This window comes from Carassius gibelio, chromosome B8 (assembly GCF_023724105.1).
Source record: "Carassius gibelio isolate Cgi1373 ecotype wild population from Czech Republic chromosome B8, carGib1.2-hapl.c, whole genome shotgun sequence".
NCBI lineage: Eukaryota > Metazoa > Chordata > Actinopteri > Cypriniformes > Cyprinidae > Carassius > Carassius gibelio.
The window spans coordinates 31,313,917-31,324,279 of record NC_068403.1 but is presented as its reverse complement, the minus strand read 5'-3'; the positions used below and the strand labels follow the sequence as shown (position 1 = coordinate 31,324,279).

The 10,363-nt window shown below is 38.7% G+C and overlaps 1 pseudogene; it reads left to right on the top strand.

Moving 5' to 3' along the window:
* The first annotated feature begins 5,620 nt into the window (after positions 1–5,620).
* Positions 5,621–7,682, top strand: LOC127963326 (uncharacterized; annotated as a pseudogene).
* Positions 7,683–10,363: the final 2,681 nt, after the last annotated feature.

The window sequence follows — 10,363 nt, the reverse complement described above, 5'->3', positions numbered from 1 at the left end:
TTGATGCCCAGATTAGTGCAGGTGAAGACCAGCTTTTTCCAGCTGAGGCAAATAGTCAATTATCTCGACATGATTTTGAAATTTTAATCCATGCTTTAATGACCACTTGTTTAGATCATTGTAATGCACTTTACACTGGTATTAGCAAATCACTTATGTCACCATTACAACTAGTCCAAAATGCAGCTGCTCGTCTTTTAACTGGAACTGGAAAATTTGACCATATCTCACCCATCCTCCAATCCCTCCACTGGCTCGCTGTGCACTTTCGCACTGATTTTAATTTTTTATTTGTTTTTAAATGTCTGCATGGCCTGGCCCCCCAGTACCTGTCTGATCTGCTCGTGCCTTACTCACCCCCCCCCCCCCCCATTCGTTCGCTCTGGTTGGCTGGCCAGGCACTGGTCGTCCCCAAGACCAAACGAAAATCCAGAGGTGACCGTGCATTTGCCATGGAAGCTCCGAGACTCTGGAATAAGCTACCTTTGCACATCAGATTGATTGAGTCTCTTCCTGTTTTTAAATCCCATTTTAAGACTAATTTATTTTCTTTCGCTTTTACCTCAGTTTGAGGGTTGACTTTTAGTTTTGTATTACTGTTGCATTTATTTTTATGTTTATCTATTGTTTTATTATTTTTGTTGTGCTTCTGTTGTATGTTATTGTTCAGCACTTTGGTCAACACTGTTGTTTTTAAGGTGTTTTATAAATAAAGGTGGATTGGATTGGATTTAAATTCCTAAGGGGGGGGGGAGGCTTTTAACCTCTGGTCTCCACAGAAATCTTGGTCAACATATATATGGACCAAAATTAACTCAAAAAGACTTATAAATGAATATCAGTCCATCGCTTCACTCCATATTCATTTAAATGTAACCCACACATTTGACTATTGTAAGGTCCAGGCACTCGACCCAAGGAAGGTATCCGGTGCTAGATGAAGGTTTCCTGCGTGTTCTGTTTTTCAGCGCGTAGAGTTATTCAATTTAGGTTAAACTCAAATCTGACTCCATTTTATTTTTTAATCTGACTCCATTGTATTATTATTTAATCTGACTCCATTTTAGTATGACCTTGAATTTAGGTTGAAAGGCAAATTGGTTGTACGTCTGTTTTTTATTAGTAGGCCTATTCTTCTGACATTTGATTATTCTAGTTAAACTCTTTAGTTTATTTGAACTTGTTCATTCGGGTGTTCATGTCGCTTACAAGGATTCAACGTAATATACTAGAGTCAATGATTACAGAGTAAAATAGAATACAATCAAATGTAACAATTTATTATCAATCAGGTAAATATGTATTCAGCCAATTACATATCCAATTGAAACACATCAAATCATATCAATAGAAAACATCAAATGGCTACAGAAATCGCCCTGATCCTTTTGCTGCAGTCCTTTAAATACATCAGACCAAGAAAAACATCCCCCAAGATGGATACAGGAACTAACAATTGGAACTTGCATTAACTAAGGTTTTAGTTTGCTTTTAGCTTGCTTCTTAGCTTTAGCTTTTAGCCATGCTGTTAGTCATCAATGTTCTTTGAGCGTGGTTCCAGCATGCTTCGTCCTGCATGCCTGCTGCTACTTAGCCACGATGAGAAGAAACACCACCTAGTCTCATCAAACTTCTTTTCTTTTCTGTTTGAGAGTTTCGTGTTCTGAATTAAGTTTTGTAATACCATGTCTGACCTCGAGTGCCCGTTCAACTTCAACCAGCCAAACAACTCTGTGTCTTCAGCCAACACCCAACCATGGGCTTCCCAAGACGTCACTTCAGCGACTACTGAACTTCCAGCCAATCAGCAACATCAGGAAACCCCCTTTCAACGACAACAAAGGCGACTCCCTTTACACAGGAAGACGCAAGTAACTTTACCTCTAGACTGTGACCTTTTCTGGTGTATCTAATATAATTTTAACCTCATTGAGGAACTCAATGCGAGGGGTAATTAATTGATTGATGTTTGTTCATGTCTATGCAATTTAACGTATTGCTGTAAACTTGGGATTCCACATATCCATTCTCTTAAACTGATTGTTCCCTAATTTTTGATCTTCCTGCAACTTGTATGAATGTGTGAGTGTGTGCGTTTATATGTTAGATTAGTTTATGTCATAGATTTATCTAATAAAGCATTATTCATATTGAAAACAGAAGTATCTTGTGTGTTGTGCTTACAAGTTAATGCCTTAAACTGCCGATCTTGTTACTGTACTAATTGATAGTGTTTTCACTATACTACTGGATATACTACTATACTACTATATTAATATCCAGCACAGATTTGATGTTAAATGGCTTGTTCAGTGAATTGCAGGGCATCTCAGTGATCAGCCGTGAAACAGTGATTCTGTTCAAATTCCCTTTAAAATCTTAAATGATTCCCTTTGAGCTACACTGACCTGTTTCCCTTACACAGGTTACAAATTAAACTCGCATAAGAGTGAGTTTTTTAGAGTCAACACAGCTGCAAGAGATCTTTTAGCATCAACTCTTCCATTTAAATCCACCTCAGATAATTTTCGTTACATGTGAGTTACAGCAACATGGAAACATATAGATCCCTTCAAACATAACTTTATTCCAATCTTGGAGAGAACAAAATAGGATCTTGCTAAGTTAAAAACTTTACCACTGTCACTGGTAGGTAGAATTAATGCCATAAAAATGAATGTTTTACCCAAATATTTATTTCAATTTTAAAATATTTCGGTATTTACAGCATTGTTCAAAATAATAGCAGTACAATGTGACTAACCAGAATAATCAAGGTTTTTCGTATATTTTTTTATTGCTACGTGGCAAACAAGTTACCAGTAGGTTCAGTAGATTCTCAGAAAACAAACGAGACCCAGGATTCATGATATGCCCGCTCTTAAGGCTGTGCAATTGGGCAATTAGTTGAATTAGTTGAAAGGGGTGTGTTCAAAAAAATAGCAGTGTGGCATTCAATCACTGAGGTCATCAATTTTGTGAAGAAACAGGTGTGAATCAGGTGGCCCCTATTTAAGGATGAAGCCAACACTTGTTGAACATGCATTTGAAAGCTGAGGAAAATGGGTCGTTCAAGACATTGTTCAGAAGAACAGCGTACTTTGATTAAAAAGTTGATTAGAGAGGGGAAAACCTATAAAGAGGTGCAAAAAATGATAGGCTGTTCAGCTAAAATGATCTCCAATGCCTTAAAATGGAGAGCAAAACCAGAGAGACGTGGAAGAAAACGGAAGACAACCATCAAAATGGATAGAAGAATAACCAGAATGGCAAAGGCTCAGCCAATGATCACCTCCAGGATGATCAAAGACAGTTACCTGTAAGTACTGTGACAGTTAGAAGACGTCTGTGTGAAGCTAATCTATTTTCAAGAATCCCCCACAAAGTCCCTCTGTTAAAAAAAAGGCATGTGCAGAAGAGGTTACAATTTGCCAAAGAACACATCAACTGGCCTAAAGAGAAATGGAGGAACATTTTGTGGACTGATGAGAGTAAAATTGTTCTTTTTGGGTCCAAGGGCCACAGGCAGTTTGTGAGACGACCCCCAAACTCTGAATTCAAGCCACAGTACACAGTGAAGACAGTGAAGCATGGAGGTACAAGCATCATGATATGGGCATGTTTCTCCTACTATGGTGTTGGGCCTATTTATCGCATACCAGGGATCATGGATCAGTTTGCATATGTTAAAATACTTGAAGAGGTCATGTTGCCCTATGCTGAGGACATTCCCTTGAAATGGTTGTTTCAACAAGACAATGACCCAAAACACACTAGTAAACGGGCAAAGTCTTGGTTCCAAACCAACAAAATTAATGTTATGGAGTGGCCAGCCCAATCTCCAGACCTTAATCCAATTGAGAACTTGTGGGGTGATATAAAAAATGCTGTTTCTGAAGCAAAACCAAGAAATGTGAATGAATTGTGGAATGTTGTTAAAGAATCATGGAGTGGAATAACAGCGGAGAGGTGCCACAAGTTGGTTGACTCCATGCCACACAGATGTCAAGCAGTTTTAAAAAACTGTGGTCATACAACTAAATATTAGTTTAGTGATTCACAGGATTGCTAAATCCCAGAAAAAAAAAATGTTTGTACAAAATAGTTTTGAGTTTGTACAGTCAAAGGTAGACACTGCTATTTTTTTTAACACACCCCTTTCAACTAATTGACCAATTGCACAGCCTTAAGAGCGTGCATATCATGAATGCTGGGTCTCATTTGTTTTCTGAGAATCTACTGAACCTACTGGTAACTTGTTTGCCACGTAGCAATAATAAATATACTAAAAACCTTGATTATTCTGGTTAGTCACATTGTACTGCTATTATTTTGAACAATACTGTATACCAAAAGCATTCTTTAACTCTCTAGATCAAATTATTTCATTTTTTTTTTTTTACTTGGAGTCCCAGTAAGAATACAGAAACTATTCCTTCAGCAACAAAAAAAACTAGGGTTGGGGTTAAAACAAATTAAACCAACCTGTGGACATGAAAAACAACCCGCGGCAACAGTGTTAAAGTAGCTCAATTTTGCAAGAAAACTGCAAGACTTGTCAACACTGGAAGAGAAAAGCTTCAGATAGCGCTGTAGCAACAATCACTTTCTGGGGAATAATGAACTCAAATGAAGTGAATATTCATGAGTCTATGAATATAAGGTGCTTATTGCCTACAAATATTAAATTACCCAAAGAGGGAATATTTAATCATTTAAAGGTAACATTTACTAGAATTAATTTAAATTAATCTAGATAATCTGTTTGTCCAGCGAACTGGAAGCTAGACTTCCTTGTCAAAATTCAATAAAAATACCCTTCTTACAAACTCCAAGAAATATTAATCTTCTGATCAAGAAAAAACAATATTTTCTGTGTCTGTACTACTAAGATTACTGAAATTAATTCATATAGCTTGTAGCTGAGATCACACGATTCAGGGATTTCGATCTCATTGAGCAATAAAACAATTCAATTCAAGCAAATTATAGGATTTAATAAAAACAGACTAAAGAGTACATAACTACAATTCACACGGAGTAAATATGAGTATATAGCAAAACGAAAATACAATTTAAACAAGGTAAACGAACAAGAATAGTAATGAGATAAATTAGAGAAAGAGAGAGAGAGAGAGGGAGGGAGGGATAGAAAGTGAAAGTGAAAACCAAAACCAATCTCAGTGTGACAATTTCAAACAGTTAACTTTGCAAGATACCCCAAGTCATTGAATAATTTCACAAACATGGACTAGCCTAGACAACCTTAAACAGCAATTTTAGTTGCGATATAAGAAAGTACTTGCTTTGATCTGGCTCTTGTGTGTAGCTGCGTTCAAATTGTCCGTCGGTGCGGCTTCAGCGTTGTTCTTTCCAGAGCAGATGATGCGTGAGCTCGTTGGTTAACGCGAATGTAAACCCATCACCATGGTCGGATGGCAGGTGAATCCTGTGAATCGGTGTTTGTTAGGGCTGAGGACTCAACTCGATGAGGTCCTTATCCGTCTCTGGTGTGGTACCTTCCCTTCTGGGTTTCCATCGGAGACCTCCAATCCTGGTTGTCTTGAGTTTAGCTGCAGAGATTCGCATCTCGTTGAGTTTCCTGTATAGTTCCCTCTCTCACGCTGCAGTTTTCCACAAGTTCATCAAACAACCGCAGTAAGAATATTTCATCAAGCACGGTGAGTAATGGCTTCTCCTACAATTGTTATTTGCACCTCTTGCCACATGTACAGTTTATCTATCTCTGTCGCTGATGAGGGATTCACATGTGATAAATGCAGGGAAATAGTTAGGCTGACAGAGAAGATTTCAGAATTAGAGACACGCATCCAAACTTTAATTGAGGACAGTAAGAATGTTAGGGCTCTAGATATGGCTTTGGATGCGTCTAGCTCAGGGATTCCTGTACATTGTCCGGTTCCAGCAGAGCCCCTGCAGCAGGGCAACTGGGTGACGGTGAGGCAGCATAGTCGTGGGTCAAAACACCGCTCTTCTGTTCCGATCAAAACATTAAACAGGTTCTCCCCACTCAGTGATGCACCCACTGAGAAACCTGATGAAAGTGCTCTAGTTATTGGTGATTCTATTGTACGGAACGTGAATATAGAGACACCAGCCACCATAGTCAAATGTTTACCGGGAGCCAGAGCGCCTGACATCTTGGCAAATTTAAAAGTGCTGGCTAATGCTAAGCGTAAATACAGTAAGATTGTTATTCATGCCGGCGCTAATGATGTTCGACTTCGCCAGTCGGAGATCACTAAAAATAACTTTAAAGAGGTGTGTGAACTTGCAAGCACGATGTCAGACACTGTAATATGCTCTGGTCCCCTCCCTGCTTACCGTGGTGACGAGATGCATAGCAGATTGTCATCACTCAATGGCTGGATGTCTAAGTGGTGCCCACAGAATAACATAGGTTTCATAGACAATTGGACGAGCTTTTGGGGCAGACCTGACCTGTTTAAAAGAGATGGTCTTCATCCCTCCTGGGGTGGTGCTGCTCTTCTGTCTAGAAATATGGCACATAGTCTTAGTGTTTATACTTGACTAACTGGGGCCCAGGTCAGGAAGCAGACAGACTGGCTAAACCGACCGTCTGCTAGCTGCCTCCCGTCACAGAGGTCAGTTAATTCTCAGCACATAGAGACTCTTTCACCTAGATATCACACTATAGAGACTGTGTCTGTTCCCCGAACTAGAAAATACAAAAAACGTCCAAACCAAGTTAAGGTTAACAATTTAATTGAGGTTCAACAAATAAAAAACAAATGCAATATGTATAAACAAATGATAAAGATTGGCTTATTGAATATCAGATCCATTTCTACGAAAACACTTTTTGTAAATAATATGATAACTGATCATAATATAGATGTGCTCTGTTTGACAGAAACTTGGCTTAAACCTGATGATTACATTATTTTAAATGAGTCCACCCCCCAAGATTATTGTTATAAACACGAGCCGCGTCTAAAAGGCAAAGGGGGAGGAGTTGCTTCAATTTATAACAACGTTTACAGGATTTCTCAGAGGGCAGGCTTCAAGTATAACTCGTTTGAAGTAATGGTGCTTCATATAACATTATCCAGAGAAACCAATGTTAATGATAAATCCCGTTATGTTTGTACTGGCTACTGTATACAGGCCACCAGGGCACCATACAGACTTTATTAAAGAGTTTGGTGATTTTACATCCGAGTTAGTTCTGGCTGCAAGTCTTAATAGTTGGTGATTTTAATATCCATGTCGATAATGAAAAAGATGCATTGGAATCAGCATTTATAGACATTCTGAACTCTATTGGTGTTAGACAACATGTTTCAGGACCTACTCATTGTCGAAATCATACTCTAGATTTAATACTGTCACATGGAATTGATGTTGATAGTGTTGAAATTATTCAGCCAAGTGATGATATCTCAGATCATTATTTAGTTCTGTGTAAACTTCATATAGCCAAAATTGTAAATTCTACTTCTTGTTACAAGTATCGAAGAACCATCACTTCTACCACAAAAGACTGCTTTTTAAGTTATCTTCCTGTTGTATCCGAATTCCTTAGCATATCCAAAACCTCAGAACAACTTGATGATGTAACAGAAACTATGGACTCTCTCTTTTCTAGCACTTTAAATACAGTTGCTCCTTTACGCTTAAGGAAGGTTAAGGAAAACACCCTTACGAAAATGAACCATGGTTTTACTACAAATAAAACCAAACAACCATGGTTACTGTAGTTAAACCATGGTAACCACAAATTAACCATGGTTTTGCTAAATTAACCATAGTTTAACCATGGTATTTGTAGTAAATCTGTGGTTTTACAAATGGCAGTCAATACGCCAAAAAACCATGGGTTACTACAGTTTTACTATAATAAAACCATGGTTATTTTTCATAAGGGCAGTTTGACACCATGGTATAATGAGCATACTCGCACCCTAAAGAGAGCAGCCCGAAAAATGGAGCGCAGCTGGAGGAAAACAAAACTAGAGGTATTTCGTATTGCTTGGCGGGAAAGTAGCATATCCTATAGAAAAGCATTAAAAACTGCTAGATCTGATTACTTTTCTTCTCTTTTAGAAGAAAACAAACATAACCCCAGGTATTTATTCAATACAGTGGCTAAATTAACGAAAAATAAAGCCTCAACAAGTGTTGACATTTCCCAACACCACAACAGTAATGACTTTATGAACTACTTTACTTCTAAAATCGATACTATTAGAGATAAAATTGCAACCATTCAGCCGTCAGCTACAGTATCACATCAGACAGTGCACTATAGACCCCCTGAGGAACAGTTCCACTCATTCTCTACTATAGGAGAGGAAGAATTGTATAAACTTGTTAAATCATCTAAACCAACAACATGTATGTTAGACCCTATACCATCTAAGCTCCTAAAAGAGGTGCTTCCAGAAGTCATAGGTCCTCTTCTGACTATTATTAATTCCTCATTGTCATTAGGATATGTCCCCAAAACCTTCAAACTGGCTGTTATTAAGCCTCTCATGAAAAAGCCACAACTTGACCCCAGAGAACTTGTTAATTATAGACCAATCTCGAATCTCCCTTTTCTGTCCAAGATACTAGAAAAGGTGGTATCCTCACAATTATATTCCTTCTTAGGGAATAATGGTATATGTGAGGATTTCCAGTCAGGATTTAGACCGTATCATAGTACTGAGACTGCTCTCCTTAGAGTTACAAATGATCTGCTCTTATCATCTGATCGTGGGTGTATCTCTCTATTAGTTTTATTGGATCTTAGTGCTGCGTTTGACACAATTGACCACAACATTCTTTTGCATAGACTTGAACACTTTGTTGGCATCAGTGGAAGTGCATTAGCATGGTTTAAATCGTACTTATATGACCGCCATCAGTTCGTAGCAGTGAATGAAGATGTATCATATCGATCACAAGTGCAGTATGGAGTACCTCAAGGTTCAGTACTAGGGCCGCTACTCTTCACGCTTTATATGTTACCCTTGGGAGATATCATCAGGAAACATGGTGTTAGTTTTCACTGTTATGCTGATGATACGCAGCTCTATATTTCCTCGCAGCCTGGTGAAACACACCAATTTGAAAAACTAATGGAATGCATAGTCGATATAAAAAATTGGATGACGAGTAATTTCTTACTGCTAAATTCAGAAAAAACAGAGGTGTTAATCATAGGGCCTAAAAACTCTGCTTATAATAAACTAGAACACTGTCTAAGACTTGATGGTTGATCTGTCAATTCTTCGTCATCAGTTAGGAACCTAGGTGTGCTACTTGATCACAATCTTTCCTTAGAAAGCCACGTTTCTAGCATTTGTAAAACTGCATTTTTCCATCTCAAAAATATATCTAAATTACGGCCTATGCTCTCAATGTCAAATCCAGAAATGTTAATCCATGCATTTATGACTTCAAGGTTAGACTATTGTAATGCTTTATTGTGTGGTTGTTCTGCACGCTTGGTAAACAAACTACAGCTAGTCCAAAATGCAGCAGCAAGAGTTCTTACTAGAACCAGGAAGTATGACCATATTAGCCCGGTCCTGTCCACACTGCACTGGCTCCCTATCAAACATCGTATAGATTTTAAAATATTGCTTATTACTTATAAAGCCCTGAATGGTTTAGCACCTCAGTATTTGAATGAGCTCCTTTTACATTATACTCCTCTACGTCCGCTACGTTCTCAAAACTCAGGCAATTTGATAATGCCTAGAATATCAAAATCAACTGCGGGCGGCAGATCCTTTTCCTATTTGGCGCCTAAACTCTGGAATAACCTACCTAACATTGTTCGGGAGGCAGACACACTCTTGCAGTTTAAATCTAGATTAAAGACCCATCTCTTTAACCTGGCATACACATAACATACTAATATGCTTTTAATATCCAAATCCGTTAAAGGATTTTTAGGCTGCATTAATTAGGCAAACCGGAACCGGAAACACTTCACATAACACCGTACTTTCTACATCATTAGAAGAATGGCATCTACGCTAATATTTGTCTGTTTCTCTCTTGTTCCGAGGTCACCGTGGCCACCAGATCCAGTCTGTGTCCAGATCAGAGGGTCACTGCAGTCACCCGGATCCACTACATATCCAGACCAGATGGTGGATCAGCACCTAGAAAGGACCTCTACTGCCCTGAAAGACAGCGGAGACCAGGACAACTAGAGCCCCAGATACAGATCCCCTGTAAAGACCTTGTCTCAGAGGAGCACCAGGACAAGACCACAGTAAACAGATGATTCTTCTGCACAATCTGACTTTGCTGCAGCCTGGAATTGAACTACTGGTTTTCGTCTGGTCAGAGGAGAACTGGCCCCCCAACTGAGCCTGGTTTC